This window comes from Canis lupus, chromosome 6, assembly GCF_048164855.1.
Source record: "Canis lupus baileyi chromosome 6, mCanLup2.hap1, whole genome shotgun sequence".
Taxonomy (NCBI): domain Eukaryota; kingdom Metazoa; phylum Chordata; class Mammalia; order Carnivora; family Canidae; genus Canis; species Canis lupus.
Genome location: NC_132843.1, coordinates 4,581,244 through 4,603,403, shown reverse-complemented (window position 1 = coordinate 4,603,403; position 22,160 = coordinate 4,581,244). Strand labels below are relative to the sequence as shown.

Sequence of the window (22,160 nt, the reverse complement as noted above, 5' to 3'; positions counted from 1 at the left end):
CTCTCGCTGAGTCAGTAAATGCAGAAGATGGAGCTAGTCTTAATTCCACATGTTTTCAACTCTGGGTTCCACTCAACATCAAGCCTCAGGGGACACCAGTCCCTGCTGGGGCCCCGTTTTTAGAGTGGTTCCACATAGTTACAGGTCAGAAGTGATGGCCCTCCCAATTCTTGTCAACTGGTTGGTAGTGAGACCAAGAGAATGCACTGCCCTCCAAGTTTACAAGGATCTCTCTAGTATTCAGCTGGGGGTGGGGGAGCCCTCCTGATGAGCCCCTTCTTTACGAATGTGCTTTTAAGTTGCACCAGAAGCCATTACTAATACCCAAGGCCACCAAAGAAATGACAAAGCACACAGTCTGGAGCTGTTCTGGGTGATTGTCTTTAATTTTTTCACACATTATGCTTATTTTCATTAATATTTTGAAACTGTGGTTGCATTTAGAGTCTGTTGCACAACTAAACAAATCTAGCCAAAGTGTATCAGAATGGAAACAATGTTTCTGGTAACCTCCCTGGGTCTCAATGTTACCCAAAGTTAGCCATTCTCATGTACGTAGAACCCTTCCATGGCTTCGATGCCTTGGATAGCTCCAAGATCCTGGGCATAATCTGTGACCTGATCTCATCCACATTTCCATCTTCTAGGACTCCTTGTCTGGAATCTACTAGCAAATAGTAAAACCAAACTAAGGGCAAGGCCCTGATAAGCATGTATTTTTGCTCTCGGTGCTCCTCCCAGTGCTCTGGATAGACTGAACTCCACTTACCAAACTACTGCTTAGCTTCTTAGGGCTTCATCCTCTGTCTAGAACTCCCTCCACTGCCCCTCACCTGCTCAATCTTTCCCCTGAATTCCCAAAGGCTCAAATGCTTCACTTATATCTCCCCAACACTGTCTTAAAAATTACATTGCTTTGCTTATGTATCATGTATTAAATTAATTCCTGATGTATCTGTCTCCCCAACTAACATGTAAGTGGCTTAAAACACAGACCACATCACATTCAGCTCTGCATTTTCAGCTCCCTGACAGGATGAGGGGAAAAGATGCATTTATTAAATGTGTGTAGAACTGACTCATGCAGAAGGAAGGAGATAAAAAGGAAAGCCCAATCCCCTGGAAAGAAGCAAATATAAGTATCTATGGCAGCAACTGAACTGGTGTAAATCCCTTCCAAGTCCTGTACAGGATTTATGCTTATTAGATTTGGCTCTGCTGGAGAGCACCTTACAAACTATTTGGTGACACAAGACCAACATAAATGAAATATCACAGAGCAGTCAATTGCTCAATTGTGTAAGAAATGTGAGCTCAATCACACTCTAATGATAGAGAGGAATTCAGGCAAACTGAAGAAAGCGCCAGAACACACAGGGGGTGGCTGATGGAACAGCCCCCAGAGTGAGGATAAGACCTGAAGAGATGAAAACAAACAGAAAGAGCTAACTGTGAACCCTGATCTCTTAGCTCCTGTCAAGGGAGGACCCAGATCTGCTGAACGCATTCCTGAACAAATGAGGGGCTACTCAAACTAGTCAAGCAAATACTGCAGGGACCACCAGGCCGCCTCGAATGCTCCTGTCTGGGAACTTTGGTCATAGGGCTCAAGAGGTTAAAAAAAAATCAAATTGACAGTGAAATGGGAAATATCATTTAAAATTTAATTTTCAATATAACCTAAGCTTTGTATGAGAGCCATATGTAAAAATCATCTGGAACGATCTTCAACTTCACATTTTATTTGCATGGGTTTCTTCAGAAACCACTGTTGGTATCTTTAAAAAGAAACAAAAACCTGGAGAAAATGTAATTTAAACATCTGTCATAGGTAATTGGTTGATGGACAATGGAAGTTCAGCGGAGCTTAAGTTCCATTTGGGGAATTCTTTCACAATTATGCTGTGCAAACAAACATAGAAATCATTAGCATTAAGTGAAAATAGCCATTCACTGTAACTCCAGGTCTAATAGTGATCTTGATATATCATTTAGAGTTTCAGCTCAATACTGGAGTCTCAGCTTATGACTTGGTAAGTGGTTTTTTCCATTTAAGAGGTTTTTACATTGCTTTTTTTTTTCTTTCTGAAATAGCAGAACAGACTTAATTGTTAAGCAGTCTAAAAGAGTTTTACTAAAATAAGATCTTTTTTGCTAAATTCTTCAAAAACCCTACCTGAGAAGGACACCACAAAACCAGGAGATTTGCTATTCATGGTCAGTTCAGGGGGACCTGCAAATAAAGTCCCTAAGTTTCCACAAGTGCTGTCACAGAACGACAAGCAAGTGGGGACTTCTGTTTACAGATCTGATGCTCACATTCATATTTAGGTGTGGTGGCACCCTGAGATGTACTTCTGAGAAGTTCCAGTTGGTATTCTGCTTGCAGAATCAAATTCCAGGAAAGAAACCAGGCTTTGCTGCACTTGGGGCATCTTATAGAGGGCAGGAGCATCATGTTCGAGTGACAGCATAGTCACTGAGGTTTACTTTAACATCTCCCATGATGATGTGTGACAAAGTGGAGCCAGACCACAAAGTCTGCCATTTTAGGCATTTGTGTTACCTTGGATAGATCCTAAGATATTTTGGAAAGAGATACAACTGACAGTCTGAGCAGTTTTGAGTAGTATGTGGCCACCCAGAGTTGACCACAGTGTTGAGATCATTAATCTTGGACTTTCTTGTACTTGGTACTTTATCAAAAGACCTACTAGTTCATTTCCTTAGCAAAAATTCATCAAGTGCCCCCATGCCAAAGACCACGGTCAATGTCCCAGGAATAGACTTGAAAGAAAATTAGCTATGATGGCAGGGAGCGTTTTACTTTACATCTAAAGCAACGGGGATTGCAAGCTACACCATCAGTGACTTCAGCAACAGCTGCGCAACACCATGCTAACTGTAAAATTTACTAATTTATAATAGCATAAGATTACCAGGATATTACATTAAATTCCCACAATCACAGTTAAAATTTAACCTAGGCTTTCTTCATATTCCACTTGAAATTATATCTGAATTTGGCCCACATGGCAGCACTGTTTGGCAGATTCCTTGCCAACCCAAACATATCACATCTAAAAGGAAACTGAGTTTTCCTCCATGAGCTCTGCACTACCTTCATTTCAGTAAATGTGCACCACCACCCAGCCAGTTGCTCAAAACTTGAAACCAAGGACTTCTTTAACTCTCCTCTCCCAAACAGATGACAAAGGTCTGCCCCTGTGGCTGCTGTCCCCATGCTGGCCCAGCCCCCAGCCGGCCCCGCTCCCCAGCTGGTCCTGCCTCCGCCCCCCGTTTTCATTTCTCTTCCCACTCCAGCCTTGGACGGGTTGTTTTCTGTATGTTGAGCTATGCTTGACATGTAGTGTTGTGTTTGTTCTAGGTGCACAACATACTGACGTGGTGGTGTATATATTGTGAAATGATTAGCAAAGTATGTTCAGTTAACATCCATCACCTTGCATAGTTATAATCCTTAAAACAGCACATAAGACCATTCTCCTGCTTACAACTCATTAAGGGTTCTCCACTGCACTTAGAATAGCATCTAAATTCTTGGCCAGAGACTACACAGCCTTGATTATCATCAGAGCTCCGGCTCTGGGCATCTCTCACTCCTGTCCATGCCAGCCACTCAGCCCCCCCCACCCCGTTCCTCCACAGGCCAACAGGCATGTATAGTTCTCTCCCTCCAGGAGGATCCCCTCTGTGTCCCCACTCTGCCCCATTCTTCACTTGGCTGGCTTTTCTTCCTTCATCAGAGACACCTTACCTGTCCCTCTAAAGAAGGTGACTCCTCCAGCACCTGTTTCCTCTCTCACACCACTGCCCTCATCTTCTTCACAGCACTGAACCCAATCAGTAACTACAATCACTGTCACCTTCCCTGGGGATGGTCTGTCCCCTTCAGTGGGCAGCAATATGCATGAATTGATCTGAATGACTTTAACCAGCCTGAAAAGATTTTATCTCTTCTGAAAAATTTGGGGATTCTTATTGCCTTTAAGTAATGTAAGAAGACAGTATTCTGCATACACATCTTTCAATGCCAATGCTTCTCATACTATGCTATTTCTAAAGAATTTTAAGTGACATGTTACCATCCAAAATTTCAGCCAAGAAATCAATCTCTCTGTGTTTTTTGTTTTAGTTTCAGAGGTAGAATTTAGTAATTCGTCAGTTGCAAATAACACCCAGGGCTCATTACATCAAGTGCCCTCCTTAATGCCTCACACAGTTACCCCAACCCTGCACTCCCCTGCCCTCCAACAACCTTCAGTTTGTTTCTTAGAGCTTGGTGTTTCTTATAGTTTGCCTCTCTCTTAATTTTTATCTTATTTTACCTGTCCTTGTAGTGCTCTTATGTAAACAAATTCACCTAAGGCATCAAGCATCTGAATAGATACTATCCATGGTCAAATCCACAGGTGTGATGGAAGTAGAGACTATAAGACAGCTTGCTCCTCCATTATGAGCCATTTTATAATTTTCAAAATTCCAAAACAAAAAGAAAAATATATCTAGGAATCAAGAAAAATCAGCATTTCTTCTTAGTATTCTCTATAAATTTTCCTTTAGTTTTGGGACCACCTTTCCTTTATTATTTAGAAGTGTCCTTATGTACTCCTTGAGTTCAACCCCTGACCCTGTGATGAGAAAAGGAAGGCCCAAGTAGGTGACTTTGTCCAAGATCAGGCAACTGCCCAATGTAATTAGGAGTGCCCAATATCAGTTAGAAAGCCCTAGCATTTATTCACCAGATAGCTTCATCAAGTTTTACTTCCATCCTGGTTTCCAAAAGTCAAATACAATGTCAGCTTGGCTCCCTCCCCAGTGAAGGGCCAGAAACTCTGGTCTCCTCTGGGTCCGTGTTGAGGACCCAGGTTGTCTAGGCAGGAGTGGTGCTGTCCACTTGTAGATTCTTGGCAAGACCTAGTCCAGGGCTGGGCACATTCAAGATGAATCATTTACTGAGACTGTAAAGTATGTCCATAAAGATGAGCATCTACAGAAAGGTATTTCACTAAATAATCACTTTTTTTATTAACTTGGGTTTTGTTCTAGTTGCTCTGTGAAAAGCATTTATACTTTTAGTAGAATTCCAGAGTCAATCTCAAATAAACTACTTCACGATGATAAAATCTTGCTTTTGTAATTTTCTAATTGGCCCATCAGGATCTTGAACAGGTCTACTTTTTGTCTACAAGAAAATAAATTTCACACATCATGATTTTTAAAATTATATCCTACTCTTAATTCTCAGATTTTATATCAGAAAAACTGTTGGTGAAGTCTACTAGAATTTTTAATTGGCCCACTCGCTTCCCAAAGCAGCTGAATTTTACAACTCTGGAGCTTACTATTTTGATATTTTAATTTCCACAAAGTTAATACTCAAGTTGTCCTATTTTTATATTTTTATAATTTTTCCATTAATAATATTCAAGTTACTTAACACCAGTCTGACCCAGAAACCATATGCTCAGAACTAATGCTAGTTTTATCACTGGGGAAGGGTTCTGCGGGTCTTTGGATGAGTCAAGTGTAACCCTCTAGATGCTGTATCATAAGGTGGTCTCATGGTCATGGAGGAGGTGTTGGAGGTGTTGAGAACTGGGACATTAGGGCAGTGGGGATGGGGCTCAGGGCAATGGCTATTTATTAGCCTATTGGTTATATTTTAATTCTCTAGAATCCATTTAGCTGCACAGGTGCATGCCAGATGAATATCAGCCTAACCCTTTATTTTCACCACCACATCTTCAAAACTCTTTCTCATGAGTGCACACACACACACACACACACACATATTTACATCTGATTCTAATGATGATAATAATAATGAGAACTAACACTTCTGAAGACCTGTCATGTGCCAGAAATACTTGATATTAATTATTTTATTTAATTTGAAGAATAAGACTATGAAATAAAAAAAAAACCTTTGTGAATGGAAGGAATTTAAAACTCCAATAAATACAGCAGCAGATAGCTTTCAGTTCCAACATTGATTTTCAGGTCTCCAGTATGGTCTGAAGGATAGAAGACAACATTTGAAACAAAGCTCAGGGGTCTCTTAACTAGGCCACAGAGATTTCTGAAAAGGAATCAGTGACATTGACACCACTACTGGCCATTCATTTCCGTGTCTGCAGACAGAAGGTAATAGCATCTGCCCGTTATAGCCTTCCCTCACCTGGGAATAAAGACTCACTCAACCTCAGCCCATACTTTCTTAGTACAGGGAGCTATTCTGGGACTGCCCTAGAGCAAGTGTAAATACTTTAGCCACTCTGGTTGGCATATGGACAAGGAATGGGAATTCAAGGTCCTGAGACCCTTCCATTCAAAGATAGTGCTCAACTCACAGCCCAGGAAAAGAAGGAATGAAGGTAAAAGTGACCAATGGCGTCAGTCACCCTTCTTCTAACTGGTCAGATATGGACAGTTAGGGAAATAATGATAGCTAATATCTATTAAGAACTTGCTCTGAGCCTGGCATATTGTGTCACTGAATGCTCCTTATGACACTGAGGTGGGTACTGTTGTTTTTTTTTTTTAATTGAAGTATAATTAACATACTATAGCCTATTAACTTCAGGTGTACATAGTAGTGGTTCAATATTTTCATGTTACAGAATGATCCTCATGACAAATCATGATAAATCTTACTATCACCATTAAAAATTACTATAATATTATTGACTATATTCTCTATGCTGTACATTACATCCCTATGATTTATTTATTTTATAACTGGAGTTTGAACCTTTCAATCCCCTTCACCTATTTCACCCACTAATAACCTCTTCTGCCTCAGGTAACCAACAGTTTCTTTCCTGTATCTATAAGTCTGTTTCTGTTTTGTTTGCTCATTTGTTTGTTTGTTTGTTTGTTTAGATTCTACATATAAGTGAAATCACACAATATTTATCTCTCTCCATCTGACTTACTTCACTTAGCATAATACCCTCTCAGTCCATCCCTGTTGTCATAAATGGCAAGATTTCATATTTTAAAGCTGAGTGATATCCCAGGATGTGTATGTATGTATATTTATATACACACACACCATATCTTTATCCATTCGTCTAACAATGGACACAGCGTTGCTTCCATATCTTGGATACCAATAAATAGTACTGCAATGAACATATAGGTGCATATATCTCTTCAAATTGGTGATTTTGTTTTCTTTGAATAAATCACCAGAAATGAAATTGCTAAATTGTATGGTAGTTTTATTTTTAATTAATTGAGGAACCTTCACACTGTTTTCCATAGTGTCAGCATCAATTTACATTTTTACCAACAGTGTATGAGAGAATACCATCAAGGATACTCTACCCAACAAGGTTCAGAGCTGAAGGAGACATAAAGAGTTTTCCAGGGGATCCCTGGGTGGCTCAGAGGTTTAGCACCTGCCTTTGGCCCAGGGCGCGATCCTGGAGTCCCAGGATCGAGTCCCACGTCGGGCTCCCAGCATGGAGCCTGCTCCTCCCTCCGCCTGTGTCTCTGCCTCTCTCTCTCTCTCTCTCTTATTCTCTCTCTCTCTCTCTCTCTGTCTCTCTCTCTCTCTATCATGAATAAATAAATAACATATTTTTTTAAAAAAGAGTTTTCCAGACAAGCAAAAGCTAAAGGAGTTCATCAATACTAAAACAGCCTTACACAAAAATGTTAAAGGATGCTCTTTCAGCAGAAAAGAGAAGGCCATCACTAGAAATAAAGAGAATATATGAAAGAAAAAAAATCTCACTAGTAAAGGCAATTATATAATAAAAGCAGTGAATCAGCCACTTAAAAAGTTATTATGAAGACTAAAAGACAAAAAATAGTAAAATTGACTACAACTATAATAGGTTGTTGCAATTAAGGGACGTGTAATAAGTTAAGAGACCCACATAATAAAAAGATGTAAAATATGACGTCTAAGACATAAAATGGGGATGGGGCAAAAAAAATGTAATGCTTTTAGAATGCAGTCAAATTTAAGTGACTTTCATCTTAAACTTTTCTGTATATACACATACATATACATAAACCTCACGGTAACTACAACCCAAAACTTACAATAAATACACAAGAAGAAAGGAACCCAAACATAGCACTAAAGAAAACCATTAAGCCACAAAAGGAGAAACCAAGAGATGAAGAAAGGAGCAAAGAAGAACTGCAAAACAACCAGAAAAAATTAACAAATAACTACGTATCTACCAACAATTACTTTAAATATAAATGGACTAAATGTTCTAATCAAAAGATAGAGGATGGTGGAATGGATGAAAAAATAAGTTCCATTTATATGCTGCCTATGAGAGACTCACTTCAAAGCTAAAGACACACGCAGGTGAAAGTGAAGGGATAAGAAAAGATATTTTGTGCAAATGGAAGTGAAAAAGAAAGCCAGTGTAACAATACTCATATTAGACAAAATCAACCTTAAAACAAAGACTATAAGGGGCGCCAGGTGGCTTGGTCAGTTACGTGTCTGCCTTCAGCTCAGGTCATGATCCCAGGGTCCTGGGATGGAGCCCCACATCAGGCTCCTTGCTCAGGGGAGAGCTTACTTCTGCCTCTTCTCTCCCTCTGCCTGCTGCTCCCCCTGCTTGTGCTCTCTCCCTCTCTGTCAAATAAACAAATAAAATCTTTTTTTTAAAGAAAAAGCCACTATAACAAAAGACAAAGAAGGGCATTACTTAATGATAAAGGAGGCCGATCTAAGAAAAGGACATATGTTCATAAATATTTATGTGTCTAACACAGAAGCACCTAAATATATAAAGCAAACACTGACAGACATAAAAGAAGAAGTGTGCCCTAATATAATAACAGTAGGGGGCTTATCAACCCACTTACATCAGTGGTTAGATCATCCAGATAGAAGATCCATAAAAAGATCCATAAAGAAACACTGGCCTTAAATGACACATTAGACCAAGTGGGTACTAGTTTAATCTTCATTTTACAAATGAGGAAACCAAGGTTTAGAGGCACAATGTGGCTTACCGAAGCCTGAGATTATGCAGTGGAGAAGGCAGGATTTGATTCCAAGTTTATGGAATTTCTGAGTGTAGACACTAGACCACTAGCAATTCAGGTCGATGCTAGCTGGCGATGCCCATCTCTTTCCTGCCAGTCTAACACAGATATGGCACTGACCCTGTGCAAGCCATCTGTCTGTCATGTATTTGTATTTAAAGTGTGATTAATGTCAAAGTTAGCATAATGTTGACTTAGAGGAAGACTCATTTTGCCATGTTTTTTTTTTTTTTTTTTGACAGCACCACCTAGAAGATGCTGGAGGGGCACATTCCATGACAAACGTTTGACTCCTGGAAATTGTCTCCAAAGCCTAATGTCAAAATAACTGCAGCTCACTGAGAAAGTCAGTCTCAAAACATAAACAACGTAACAAGAGTCAGACACATGTTTCTCCTGCCAGAAACGAAACACTCTCTGTGGTGCAGCCCAGCCGTGTGGAGAGGAAAAGCATTGCTCTCACAACGGCTGCTCAGAGGACCTCAAAATATGATTTAAAGTTGGCATATGACCGAACAGGCATGGGATTTTTAACATAATTAGGTGCATAATCACAAAGAATTTGCAAAGCTGACAATGTTTTTTTTTTCCCCAGCATCCCTGCAAAAATATTACCTGCAGAGTTTTACTAGGTTGGGTTACATAACCCAACATTTGAAAAACTCATCCTAACGTCGTGCTGAGTTGAAACTGAAGGGACAAAAAAAGGTCACATTTTAATGTCTGACACTGTTTTGAAAAGCCCCAAGACTTTGGCGGGATGCATGAGTGGCTTCCTCTTCCCTGGTGCTGTGCATGCACATTTGCAAGGATGGCTGGAGCTGACCACATCTTTCAGGTGTGTCTAAAGGTCATGCTCACCGGCCAGCTCTCCTGAGCTGTTTGAGTCAAAAGTTTCACCTGACTCCCTTCTGGCTCAAACAGAATGACATTCTTTTCTCTTTTAAGGAAGGACTGGGGGAAGGAGGAAAGTCTATTTATTAAATTAAACGTGCCATCTTTTTAGGATTGTGTCCGCCCAGCCCTGCTGACTCCCTGCTCGTGAGTGGAACCGAAGCAAACACCTCGGTTTCCACCTGTTTAAAAAATCCGCTAGCGTCAAGTACCCGCAGTCATAATCCTTCTGAAGCCATGGATAGTGTGCTCAGCAAGTGGCTGCTTCCTGACTGCCAGGCTGTGCTTTTCATCAACACTCGAAATGAGTCAGGAGGTGGCCCAAGACCATCCTTAGCCCGCGGAGCCAAGGCAGGTGCAGCCCCTCCTCGGCGGGCCCGGCCAGCCTCTGGGCCAAGAGCACATCTCGCACGCAGTGTGCAGCGGCTGAAGAGCAGCAGGCCACTGCGCCTCCTCCAGTGCAGGAATCACAGGCTAACTGTGAGGGGAACACAACATCCAAGACCACCAATGTGGAGTGGAAGCTGCTTTTGCCCCCTGAAAAGTGTCCACGGAGGGCTAAACAGTAAGATGACGATGAGTAGGGAGGCCGTGCTAACCAGGAGCAGCAGCTCCTTGTCAATCAGCTATCTTCCAAAAAACATGACACTCTGACTCTAAGAGCCCACTGGGTTCTCTCCTAATGGGCAGCAATAGTCTATATACTCCAGGTATCTGCTGGAGGGCAGCAATTCAAGATCTCTGTCACTCCCTATCTATGCCTGTTGGCAAGAAGTTGGTGTCTGGAGGATGGCCTGGAAGCTAAGGAGCAGCCCCGGGGGAGCTCTGCAACACCGGGTCAGAGCTGCCCGATGCCAGGCCCTCATCCACATAGGTGCAGCCGACTGGAGGCCTAGGTACAGATTCAGCTGGCCAGCCTAATGTGCTGTGACTACAGCATGGAGAATCTCAGCCGCAAACAAATGCAATCCTCTGTTCCCTTGAAGAATCTAAATTTTATCTTACAGGGGGTGTAGTCCCCAGAATTTTGTTTCCTGAAGAGATTGTAAGAAAGAGGGTCACAGCATCTCACAGGCTCCCTGTCCTGAGGATGAATAAGAACGGACTCTACACCACAGTATTAGGAATTGTTATACTTCTGAGAAACCTAACGCTTTCCATCATAGGGTCTCTGCCTTCTTTAGCGGTTTCCCTTTTTTACTTAGCTGCTAAAATGCTTGGTGTTTCCTATGAACCCACCTCTGCTAAAGTCTGCAGAACCTTGGCTATTAACTTTATCCCTAGATTTATCTATTTGGAATAAAGTGGGTTATAGATTTAAGAACTGAATATTTATACTTGATAAATATATGTAAATATTTTATATAAACCTTTTGATAGGGGATCCCTGGGTGGCTCAGCAGTTTAGCGCCTGCCTTCGGCCCAGGGTGCAATCCTGGAGTCCTGGGATTGAGTCCCATGTTGGGCTCCCTGCATGGAGCTTGCTTCTCCCTCTGCCTGTGTCTCTGCCTCTCTCTCATGAATAAATACATAAAATCTTAAAAAAATAATAAACCTTTTGATAGTACTGAAGGCATTGACTTATTAGAGGCTGCTTTTACCTGTGTAACCAGTCCAGGCCTATTAGGTATGTCCTATGGGATAAATTGAAAGAAAGTATCACTAAAATCATAATAAAATGAATTACATTTATATCTTCTTGATGCTGAATTATTCTAATATTAGGTAAGTATCTGCATGCCAGACCAGGTTATTCCGATGATCACTGTTACATCCTACTCTTGAGAATGATGAATCAAGACACTGCCCTCACACCATAGGAAGGATACACTTTACTCAAGTCTAAGCACTTTGTGTTCACAGTTGGAACTTTTAAAAACATCCCAGGCCTCTAACTCATAAAACAGGAGTCTCATACAGAATCATGTTGTAACACTTATCACAGGTAAGTCACATATTTACCGAACAATCCATCATTTCAGCTCAAAAGCAGGTAGCCTATATTTGGCAAAATAAAGGTGGATTAGAAGCAGAAATGAAAACTAGTATTGATAATTTATCCATTTAAAAATAAGCTAAACTATACAACTCAACACTCTAAATACAATTAATCCAATTTAAAATAGGCAGAGGACATGAACAGACATTTATCCAAAGAAGACATCCAGCTGGCCAACAGACAGATGAAAAGATGCTCATCATTATTCATTATCAGGGAGATAAATGCAAATCAAAACTACAATGAGATATCACGCTACATCCGTCAGAATGATTAAAATCAACATGAGAGGGGGGATCCCTGGGTGGCGCAGCGGTTTGGCGCCTGCCTTTGGCCCAGGGCGCGATCCTGGAGACCCGGGATCGAGTCCCACGTCGGGCTCCCGGTGCATGGAGCCTGCTTCTCTCTCTGCCTATGTCTCTGCCTCTCTCTCTCTCTCTCCCCCTCTCTGACTATCATAAATAAACAAAAATTAAAAATAAAATAAAATAAAATAAAATAAAATCAACATGAGAAACAACAGATGCTGGCGAGGATGCAGAGAAGGGGAACCCTCTTGCACTGTTGGAATACAAAGAGGTGCAGTCACTCTGGAAAATAGCATGGAGATTCCTCAAGTAGTTCAAAGTAGAACTACCTTATAATGCACCAATTCCACTATTGAGTATTCACCCAAAGAAAACAAAAACACTATTTTGAAAAGATATGTGCACCTCAATGTTTATTGCAGCATTATTAACATGGCCAAGATATGGAAGCAACCCAAGTGTCCATCAATTGGGAAATAGATAAAAAAAGATGGTGTACAGATACACAATGGAATATTATTCAGCCATACAAAAGAAGGAAATCTTGTCATTTGTGATGACACAAATGGAGCTAGAGAGTATAATGCTAAGACAAATAAGTGAGAGAAAGACAAATACTGGATGATATACTCACATGTGGAATTTAAGAAACAAAAAAAAAAAAGAAAGAAAAGAAAATGAACAGAGGAACAAAAAAAGAGAGAGAAAGAGAGAAACCAAGAGATAGACTCCTAACTATAGAGAACAATGTGATAGTTACCAGAGGGGAGGGGGCAGGGGGATGGGTGAAATAGGGGATGGGGAAAAAAGAAAAAGAAAAAGAAGCTAAACTACAAAGCAACTATTGAGCTCTCACTCTGTCTCCTATAAAGAGGTTAAAATAAAAGGAAAATACAATCTGGTTGGAGGCACAATTCACACTTATCAGAATATCCCCAATAACTGAAGATATCTGAGGAGCCCTTGCTTGTAAAGTTGAGACATTATGTCCCATAGGGTGCAGAAGAGAAAGCTTGTTGTAGATTCGAAGGAGAGGGAATTACACACACACACAGAGGATGACATCCTTCCACTGCTTCTGAAAGGACCTTCTGTGCTTCCAGCCCTGCTTTCCAGAAGACATCCTGGCTGACAGACGCAGGTGAAACCAGGGACAGGCATGCCGGCAGTCTGCCAGACAAAGTGTCCTACCTGAAGAAAGATGAAGTAGTGAAGCCTAATAACCTTGTTGGGATTTCTCTCAGGACCATAATTCCCCATGGAAGTCCCCAAAGCTCTGGGAATAACTGGGTACTCTGTGACTTCTCAGGTGCAATCAAGTGTGCAAAATTAGAAGCACGATCTCCCAGACCTCCAGGTGGGTTGAAAAATGACAGATAATGAGGACAAACTGGATTGGACCTAACACTTTTTCATCCAAGTAGGATTATTAAACTTTTAAATGATTTTTGCTTGGGACGCCTGGTTGGCTCAGGGTTGAGCATCTGCCTTCAGCTCAGGGTGTGATCCTGGAGCCCCAGGATCAAGTCCCACACCGGGCTCCCTGCATGGAGCCTGCTTCTCTCTCTGCCTGTGTCTCTGCCTCTGTGTGTGTGTGTGTGTGTCTCATGAATAAATAAATAAATAAAATCTTTTAAAATTAATTAATTAATTAATTAGTTTTGGCAAACTCATCTTCTTTTCAAGTTTGAGTTTCCCCAAATAAAAAACACTTCTGGTCCTAATAAGAACCTGAATGTCTCTTTACCACATGCACTCATACATGCACACACACCTCGACTTCTCAGTTAAGTAAAACAAGCCAGAAGTAACACAAGACGGATGGTATCACACTTGTTTTTCTGTTGGCGCAAACGCTATAAAAGATGTTCACCACACCTTAAGAGAACTTTAGCAATATTAGAGCCTGTATAGCTTTCCTCTTTCCCAGATCCCAGGCACCAGAATCGCTATAAAATAACACAGCCATAAACATCATACCTCCTATTCACAAAGAGTTCATCAAATTATATTTGCATAACGTAAACTCCTTGCAAGGAAAAGCCATAAGTCTTCAAGCTATGTAGCTGAGCAATATTATTTCTAAGTTGTATTTTTCTCCCTAGTTTTTAACCCAGACTTCCTCAATGACAGGAAATTAAAAGGTAACCACTGACCACACCAAGTGTAAGTCTTGAGACTTATTTGAGAATCTCCATCCATTCCAGAAGTGTTAGGCCCAATTCATTTTCTCCTCATCACCTGTCATTTTTCGACACTCCGGGGGTCTGGAGGATCATGCTTCTTACGCAAACTTCCTCCAAGCATCTATGGCACATAGACACAAAGCCGGGCCGAGTAAAGCACTATGGTACTAAGCAAAGAGCACTGGATTAGAAGTCAGAAGTGTGGGTTCCTGTATGGATTTCACCTCTTGCTTATTACTTTATGGCTTTGGATAAATTATGTAACTTCTCTATATTTAAATCTCTTCATTGGTAAAATGTAAAAGAGAAGGAAAGAGAAAAAAGAAAAGAAAAAAAAAGAAAAAAAAAGAAAAGAAAAGAAAAGAGAAAAGCTCCACGCAAATCATAAGCACAGTTGTGAGGGATAAATTAAGGGCTATGCTTCATTTTCCCAATTTTTTAATTTTTCCATTTTTTTGAGATTATAGCCTTGAAACTACCTTAGCCTTGACTGGAAGCATGTTGGTAGTTGTTGAATGCATCCTTAAACAAAATAAGTGACCCAGGGCCACTGTTTATAGCGTGTCTAATTTACAAAATTAGTTTTAAATGAACTCACATCATCTGTACAATCGATCGCATGAAGCTGAAGAGGAAAGGAAAGGAGAGAAATAAAAGGAAGGGGAGGAAGCAGGTGTACTCTCGCATTGAGGGGAAGAAGCAGGAGTGCTCTGGTCTGCACGCAGAAAGCCCACGACCACTGCCCTCTCAACCAATGACTAGGTGATAGCAGCACACTCTCTGCAGAAGGTAACACCCAAAAACTCACTTTACTTTCTCAGACAAATGGAACATTCTATAGGCAGAAAGGAAAAAAAGTTGTGCCAGTTTCTATAGCATGGTAGAGACATCATTTTAACAGATTCCTTCTAAAACCAGTTTGCTCTGGGCAAGGTCTTTGTTATGTTCCAGTTTCTGGCTCGGTGTTATAGAACAGTACTATTCTTTCAAGCATGCGGGCAAATGTTGAGGTAAATTCTCCTGACTTTCTCATTCTCCTGTTTCTTCTCATGGCCTTGACTAAAATAAACCACTTCTTAAATTGGATCTATTTTAAATAGACATGTATGTACTCCCCCCACAGACACACACACACGTACATGTACACATGCACACATACAGGTTCACGCAAATACACACATATACCCATGTACTCAGAGATACACATGCACACATGCATGTGTACACAGAGACACAAACACGCATGCACATACACATGTGCACACGCATACACATATGCACACACACTCTCCCTTTCCATCCCTACCCTCAGGATTAAGAATTAAGAAAAACAGATTTAAACACTGGATATGTTAAGATTCCCCCAAGGATTTCTTTTCCTGATGCTTTTCTATTAACAGGAAACACAACTGTGTTAAACTCCCCAATCCTCCTGGCTGCCTTACAGACACCCAAATGGACTCATACTTTTTAATCAAGAGAGTTGTACAGTTGAAAGAGCCCTTGGATAAACTGTATCCCAGAAAACCCCAGATACAGCTCTTCACAGCTGACACGGATGTGCTCTCACTCTTTAGGAGAAGCCGTAAAATACAGAGTTGTTATTGGCCAAACGCTGTCTGAAAGATGGGGTTAAATATTAATTATGTCAAAGTAAAATCAGGACTTTCAGTAGTTGCTCCTCACCACCCAGGACAAGCCCCCCTCTTTAGTTACATAACAGTAAACTCTAGTTATTTGTGCTATTATTCCTACCACTGATGCAATGTGACATCATGTAACATTACTCCCCAGTGGAATCTCAGAATTAGATGGTAAATTCCATGAGTATAGATACACTGGATTCTTTATATTTCTTTGTATCTTACATCCCAACTTTAAAAATCTTCCATAAATATCTCAGAAGTAATGAGTATACTGATGAGAATAGAATGAGAACATAGCTGTCATCTTCACCATTGATAAAATAATCGCATCACATGTCTCTGATATAATGAAATCAGTTATGTAAAGCGGGTATTTTGCTGCTCTTCTTGAATTCATGACAGCACAGAAGGATGTGCCGGGGGATGCTCTCTAATGCTCTGCGTTCTATCATCCACATAGAAATACAATCTACTATTATCTATGTACCTGCTCATAAAGGTCACTTTCTGCCTTTGTACTTATGGCAGTGTAATTCCCTTTCTGAAATCTTTTCTCCTGCTCTCTGGTCCCCAGCCCCATCATTAACCTCAATTTAGAGGGAAAGTGTATTTTGGTCTCAGCATTAAGTCAGTTCTTGCATTAACGCTACTTTTCTTTCCAGTAAGTTTGATTTTCATGAAACTGTGTTCTGTTGGTCTCCTTTTCAAAAAAAAAAAAAAAAAATGCTGGCTGTTCTCACAATTCAAACTCAAATAATAATCAATATAAGGATTATTGAAATTTATCTTTATTTTTCTAGAGAAAAGTGTAAATGAGGTCAATTAAATGGGGTTAGTGGGAATTGTCTGAAAGGCCTGGAATCCCACAGTTGGTGAACTGTTTGGGGCAACGTGGCTCCCTCTGGTGGAAACAGGATCCCCTCTCCAACAAGACAGGTTCCAGAGCCCAGAATGTTCTGCTGCCTCCTGAAGAAGTCACAGGGAGGAGGGAGAGTCAGCTATCGGTATTTTGATAGACCCTGGCAGCTGGGAAAACTGAAGAAAATTCTAAAACATGATTTATCAAGTCGTTCCCACTCCACTATACTGTTCTGATCGTTGCTCCAAACCCTCTGAGATAACACGCCAGTGGAACCCTGGACAGTGATGTGTGCCCTGAAATACGCACACTTGGGAGTTCAGAGGAGCTGCTGAGGAGATAGTATGACATAGCTCATGGGTTCCCCAAATGGAATCACAGGGCTCTAGGAATGAACAGAAGGAATAATTCGATTATCAAGCGCAGGAGCTGTTAAGGGTCCATGCACGAGAAGAAGCGTGAGTGGGGCAGCATGGCCCTGAGCTCATGAACGGACAAAGACATGATTTCAAAGCAAAAACAGCACTACAGAGCCCATCCTGTGTTCCAGACAGCCACTCTCATTGTTTCTAAAGGTCAGTGGGTTTTTAAACTAAATAGTTGGAACCGGAGGAAATCATGATGTTAGTCATTGTTTGTTTTACCATATTATCTCCCCACATCTGTGGTCATTTTGTGTTTAGACTAAATGTGTTCATCATTTTTCTGCTCTGTCCTTTGTACGGGTGTTCTTAATGTGAGAAAAATGTTACAAATCAGCCTTGCTTTAATACAATTCATAAAAATGTAAATGCTGTGCAATTTGGAAAGTTAAGTAAAGGTTCCTTAAGGAACTAATCCACTTGCTACTTCATCCAATTCTCCAGTGGAGTAACATCTGCTCACTCAACATCTATAGTGCCACTTGGTGCAAAATCCAGTGACACTGAAAATTATACCTGCAGGACGCCTGGGTGGCTTAGCAACTGAGTGTCTGCCTTTGGCTCAGGGCGTGATCCCGGGGTCCTGGGATCGAGTCCCACATCGGGCTCCCTGCAGGGAGCCTGCTTCTCCCTCTGCCTGTGTCTCTGCCCCTCTCTCTGTGTCTCTCATGAATAAACAAGTAAAATCTTTGAGAAAATTATACCCAGAATTGAACTTTTAGAGTGTCTATTCACCCACAACAGCCATGTCCCATCTGACTTTCTCTAGCTGGCCGATTTTATCCCAGCTCCTGGTTGGCGGTCTTCTCACCATGACATCTATTTCACAGCATTTGTAAAGGCCAAAGGTCCTCTCCAGGAAAGATGCATCCTTCAGCAGCCTTTTGGGGGAAGGCAACACAGAGCACTCTCACCAACTCTACCCTGAGACTTATATGTTTTCATTTGGATCAACCAAGAGAAAACCTGCCTCTGACAAAGTGAGACGCTAAGAAACGTAATGTAGAGACAGAGCCTGGGTGTCGGCCCCAATCATCTGTTGTCCCCTCCAATGTCAGGAGAACTCAGCCTTCACAGGCCAGCCGTGCAGTTGGCATCCCACACGCTCATGCCTCCTGGCCGGGGCACAGGCTGTGTGCACTTTGTATGCACAGCTCCCACTGACCCTTGTGTGGCCAAGCATCAGATGGCCAGTGTGGGAAAAGGAAGTTCTGCTGCTTCACCAATAAAAGCATTCCAGCACTTGCCAGATTGTGAGTAAATACCACCAACGATTACTCAGTGGCCTGTCAGCAGAACAATGATGACCTGGAAGTAATGCTGCCCGAAATGGCAGTCTGGAGGGTAGGGACAGAAATGAAGAGGACCTCTTGAGGGCCTGGGAGCAAGCTATCAGAAGGCCAGGTGTCACCGTGAGCAGGATGGGCGTGTCTGATGGAGGACGCACCAGGATGTTACTGTACAGCTGTGAAAGGCAGGACTAGGAATGCCAGAAATCAAACTCATGGCAGTTTAATTGTAAAATGTAGGCACTTTGAGCTAAGAAAGTAACTTGGGGACCGTGACCAGCCTCCTAAATTGAATTAAATTTATAATTAAATAAGATATAGAAAAATATGTCTTTACAGTATTCTTCTGATAACTTCCAGTTTTAATTTTTTTCAGTAAACTGGCTCTGACCCCAAAAAATGTTATCAAAAAAGTGTTTTAGCCTATACTTGGGGAGTATTCTAAAAACAAGTTTAATCCGCTAACTATAATCCCAACCTGATTAAATTTTCCATCTCTTTTTTTTTTTTTTTTAATTTTTATTTATTTATGATAGGCACACAGTGAGAGAGAGAGAGGCAGAGACACAGGCAGAGGGAGAAGCAGGCTCCATGCACTGGGAGCCCGACGTGGGATTCGATCCCGGATCTCCAGGATCGCGCCCTGGGCCAAAGGCAGGCACCAAACCGCTGCGCCACCCAGGGATCCCGAAATTTTCCATCTCTTTTGTTGTTAACATGACACATCTGTATAAACAGCTGGTAGAGTAAATCAACATTTTGCTTTAAATTATAAAGTGGAATTTAGAAATGCTCAGTATGGAACCCACACTCAGCCAAGCAAATGGTAATTTTAAAAAGTAGGGAATATTTCCTCCCTTTACAAACACACCCACATACATACATACACACACGATTATTATCAAGGTTACCAGATTTAGCAAATAAAAATGCAAGAAATCCAGTGAAATCTGAATTTCAAGTAAAAATGAATAATTTAATTCTGTAGTATTAAGCATGTTTCATGCAACTTGGGAAAAATTACACTAAAATGTTATTCAGTGTTTATCTAAAATTCACACGGAACTAGGCATACTGCATTTTATCTAATGATTATAATGAATCCACATACATATGTACATATAGGCTATCTATAATCTGCATGGGTTTTTTTGATGTTTTGCCTCTATGTAGGTGAGACAGAGGTTGTAAAAAAGAGAACAGACCTATAGGTTATACAAGAACCAAGAATTAAGAAATATTCATGAAATTCATGGAGAAGAGGGTACCCATTTTCTGCCTAAACAGAGAGCTTACTGATATGTTTTAAAATAATATCAATTAGTGAAAATTGTCTCATCAATATGCTAGTCCTGACATTATCCAAGATACCTAATAACTTTCCTTTCACACACTTCGTAATCTGGATTCATTAGATCTGCAATTGGGATTGAAAAATCTAGGAGAAACTTTATATGTATATATTTATATAAGCATCTAGCAAATTAACATGAACGTATTTCTCATTTGTAAGGCAGGAAAATAATAATACCAATCTATTAGGATATTGCTGGGAATGTTATAGAAATAAAAACGAGTAGGAGTCTTTGTGAAATGTAAAAACAATTATTATTATTATTATTATATATTATTATATATTATTATAATATAATTATAATTTATTTAAACTTTGAAAATTTCAGAAGTGCAAGCGTCCCTCACATCCCTCCTCTATACCCTATCTGTAAGGATAACACGTATTTAACATGGTGTGGCACTCTCAGAGATAGACCTGTGTCTCAAGTTTAAAATTCCAGGCCTCTCAGAAAAAAGTTCAGAAAAGAGACTGTTAATTGCAAATCAGAGAACTTCTTGCCAAAGAGAGAGTTACAACAAATTCACGGAGGCTCTCCTCAGCCACACTCTCTCCTAGGCTGCTGTAACATAACTCACGTTAAAGAAAACTCTAACTGCACTATTTAAGAAATCCTTTTCAAACAATATGACAGTCATACTCTCCTACTTCAAGCTCTATATTACTATAACCCTACCCCTCACTTTCTAGTGCCAAATGCATACAGTTGATTCTTGTTACTCAAGGTAGTTATTCTCTATAACGCTGCCGTGAACACTGAATTCGAGCATACAGAGTCACTGCTCCTTGGGGAAACACGGGGTTAGGCTCCTGAGAATCTCTGGCTATGGTATTTTCATCAACCAATCAATATATAACTTTGTTTTATGTGTTTGCTTAAAGACACATTATTTAATATACATTGTGGATTCATTCACACTGAACTCACGGCCGACCGCACTGTGACTCAGCTTTCCTGATAAACGTATTGTCCCCATAGGGCACCCCCACATCCTTCTTGCCCTGGGGACACGAGGCAGTATGTCAGCACTATGCTGGGGACCATTTCAAACAGCAAAATCACAGACGAAAAGAACAAAATGTGGAAAGCGTGGCACTAGATAGGCTGCAGAAAGGACACGTGTTTACAGTCTGGGAGCTCGAGCAAGAATGCAGAGCTTCAGCTTGTTCTTCCTCAACTGAGAACGTGCATGGTGGGCCGCTCCACGTTTCTGCCACTCTGCACATGCTCATGAAGGAGAGCATTGCCAGGGTTATTCTAGCATGACAAGTGAATTTTAGCAGGTAGACGAATTCACCGATGTAGAATATTTGAATGATGAGGACTGTCTACATTTAGACTCTAGAATGTATTATAAAAAACTAAATGTGCACTTCATCTAGTATCACCAACTAGATATAGATGGTAAATGGATGACAAGCCTTTGTTTATTTTTGCTTGCCGTTGTACTACTGGGTCGTAACATACTACCTGCAAAAAGTAAATGCTTCATAAATGTTTGTCAGATGAATCAATCAGTCAACACTTCACCTTGCCCTGCCACTCCACATAGCTCTATCTTCCTTGAATAGATGGCTCCGCGAATGAATATAGGGGACCCATTCATTCAGACTCTGTTAGGGTGTTACAAAGTTAAAAAATAAATCAGCAAAACCCTGGACCGCAAATATTTTTAGCTTTCCCAGGTAACCATTCTCCAACCCCTTCCCTCCTTCCAACTAGCTGGTGCTCAGACAGAAAAAAGCCAAGCACAGCTTTCAGAAGCTGAGGCTCCTTATTCCCTGCTGCACATGCATGAGCCTATGAAAAGCCTTTGTAAAAGCTCTAGCTGCTGAATATTTAATAAGCAACATATGGCTGAACGATAGAACCAGTTCCTGCTGTTCAAAGGCAGATGCAGCCCAGTCAGCACCTTGTCACTGTTTTCCGCTCAATCAGATGGACAAGTGTTTGCTAAACACTCGTTTTTATGAAAAAGTGGCCTTCGAAGCCTGTGTCCATGATCATGGCTTTCTAATAACCCAGCTGTTGAGTGAGCATGGTAGTAAATAGATAATTAATCCTGAGCTCCTGCGCACTCTGTTGGGTAGTCACTGTGGAACAAAGAAAGAGTGTCAGGTGGCGACATAGCACATGACCCAGAAGACCTCATCC

The 22,160-nt window shown here is 40.9% G+C and overlaps 1 protein-coding gene across 5 annotated transcripts in view; it reads right to left on the bottom strand.

Annotated features, from left to right (window-relative positions):
- The window catches only part of PIEZO2 (piezo type mechanosensitive ion channel component 2), a 440,944-nt gene that overhangs the window by 322,187 nt on the left and 96,597 nt on the right, over window positions 1-22,160 (bottom strand). The window lies entirely within an intron of this gene.